The sequence below is a fragment of the Filicampus tigris genome, unplaced genomic scaffold (assembly GCF_054856515.1).
Source record: "Filicampus tigris isolate MCC_2025a unplaced genomic scaffold, RoL_Ftig_1.0 HiC_scaffold_42, whole genome shotgun sequence".
In the NCBI taxonomy this organism is placed as follows: domain Eukaryota; kingdom Metazoa; phylum Chordata; class Actinopteri; order Syngnathiformes; family Syngnathidae; genus Filicampus; species Filicampus tigris.
In genome coordinates, this window is record NW_028233423.1 from 1 (window position 1) to 2,500 (window position 2,500).

The window sequence follows — 2,500 nt, forward strand, 5'->3', positions numbered from 1 at the left end:
ATATCCGAGCAAAAGGCACCTTCCCCGGGCTTCCACTAGTGCAGTGGTGGCCGCCTATAATAGCCCTGGTGGCATAAAAAAGCTCCAGGGCGCAGAGGGCCGACGTGCTGTAAAAGCATATCCGAGCAACAGGCACCTTCCCCGGGCTTCCACTAGTGCAGTGGTGGCCGCCTAACATAGCCCCTGGGTGGCATAAAAAAGCTCCAGGGCGGCAGAGGCCCGACGTGCGTAAAAGCATATCCGAGCAACAGGCACCTTCCCCGGCTTCCACTAGTGCAGTGGTGGCCGCCTAACATAGCCCTGGTGGCATAAAAAAGCTCCAGGGCGCAGAGGCCGACGTGCGTAAAATCATATCCGAGCAACAGGCACCTTCCCCGGGCTTCCACTAGTGCAGTGGTGGCCGCCTATAATAGCCCTGGTGGCATAAAAAAAGCTCCAGGGCGCAGAGGCCGACGTGCGTAAAAGCATATCCGAGCAACAGGCACCTTCCCCGGGCTTCCACTAGTGCAGTGGTGGCCGCCTAACATAGCCCTGGTGGCATAAAAAAAGCTCCAGGGCGCAGAGGCCGACGTGCGTAAAAGCATATCCGAGCAACAGGCACCTTCCCCGGGCTGCCACTAGTGCAGTGGTGGCCGCCTATAATAGCCCTGGTAGCATAAAAAAGCTCCAGGGCGCAGAGGCCGACGTGCGTAAAAGCATATCCGAGCAACAGGCACCTTCCCCGGGCTGCCACTAGTGCAGTGGTGGGCCGCCTATAATAGCCCTGGTAGCATAAAAAAGCTCCAGGGCGCAGAGGCCGACGTGCGTAAAAGCATATCCGAGCAACAGGCACCTTCCCCGGGCTGCCACTAGTGCAGTGGTGGCCGCCTATAATAGCCCTGGTAGCATAAAAAAGCTCCAGGGCGCAGAGGCCGACGTGCGTAAAAGCATATCCGAGCAACAGGCACCTTCCCCGGGCTGCCACTAGTGCAGTGGTGGCCGCCTATAATAGCCCTGGTAGCATAAAAAAGCTCCAGGGCGCAGAGGCCGACGTGCGTAAAAGCATATCCGAGCAACAGGCACCTTCCCCGGGCTGCCACTAGTGCAGTGGTGGCCGCCTATAATAGCCCTGGTAGCCCTCAGCCCTGGTAGCCCAAAGCCCTGGTAGCCCACAGCCCTGGTAGCAAAAAGCCCTGGTAGCCCAAAGCCCTGGTAGCCCAAAGCCCTGGTAGCCCAAAGCCCTGGTAGCCTAAATTAATTTTTCCCATTCATTTCAATGGGTTAGGCTACCAGGGGGAGCAGTACCACTTTTGGCCATTAGGGGCGCTGTAGTAGGTAAAAGTTGATCCCCCCAGTCAGGGGATGAGTTTGCCTACTCGCTAGGTTTACCCCTGGTTTCACAAAATACAAGGGGCACATTTTCAGAAACCACTTTTTCAGAACTTGCCACCTCCAGAGCTGATCAGGGGAGCCTCGCCAAACATTAATCCAAGATTGGTGAGGGCTCGTCGGACACCCCACGGGCGATGAGTCGGTGTCTGCCTGGAGCTCATGTCACTCTCAAATATTTTCTAAGTCAACCTCCATGCGCACATTGCAATGAGCCTGCCCGACATAGGGGCACTGTGAGCGGACTCACCGGGGGGGGAGAGGGCCCCCCCGCCTGGAGCTCCACGTGTTGGATTATTTTCTATGTCAACCTCCATGCGCTCAACAGAGCGAGCCTGCCCGACCTGGGGGGTGTTCAATCGGACTCCGCGGGGCCGGGCGAGGGCCCCCCCGCCTGGAGCTCCACGTGTTGGATTATTTTCTATGTCAACCTCCATGCGCTCAACAGAGCGAGCCTGCCCGACCTGGGGGGTGTTCAATCGGACTCCGCGGGCCGGGCGAGGGCCCCCCCGCCTGGAGCTCCACGTGTTGGATTATTTTCTATGTCAACCTCCATGCGCTCAACAGAGCGAGCCTGCCCGACCTGGGGGGTGTTCAATCGGACTCCGCGGGCCGGGCGAGGGCCCCCCGCCTGGAGCTCCACGTGTTGGATTATTTTCTATGTCAACCTCCATGCGCTCAACAGAGCGAGCCTGCCCGACCTGGGGGGTGTTCAATCGGACTCCGCGGGCCGGGCGAGGGCCCCCCCGCCTGGAGCTCCGCGTGTTGGATTATTTTCTATGTCAACCTCCATGCGCTCAACAGAGCGAGCCTGCCCGACCTGGGGGGTGTTCAATCGGACTCCGCGGGCCGGGCGAGGGCCCCCCCGCCTGGAGCTCCACGTGTTGGATTATTTTCTATGTCAACCTCCATGCGCTCAACAGAGCGAGCCTGCCCGACCTGGGGGGTGTTCAATCGGACTCCGCGGGCCGGGCGAGGGCCCCCCCGCCTGGAGCTCCGCGTGTTGGATTATTTTCTATGTCAACCTCCATGCGCTCAACAGAGCGAGCCTGCCCGACCTGGGGGGTGTTCAATCGGACTCCGCGGGCCGGGCGAGGGCCCCCCCCGCCTGGAGCACCGCGTGTTGCAATAT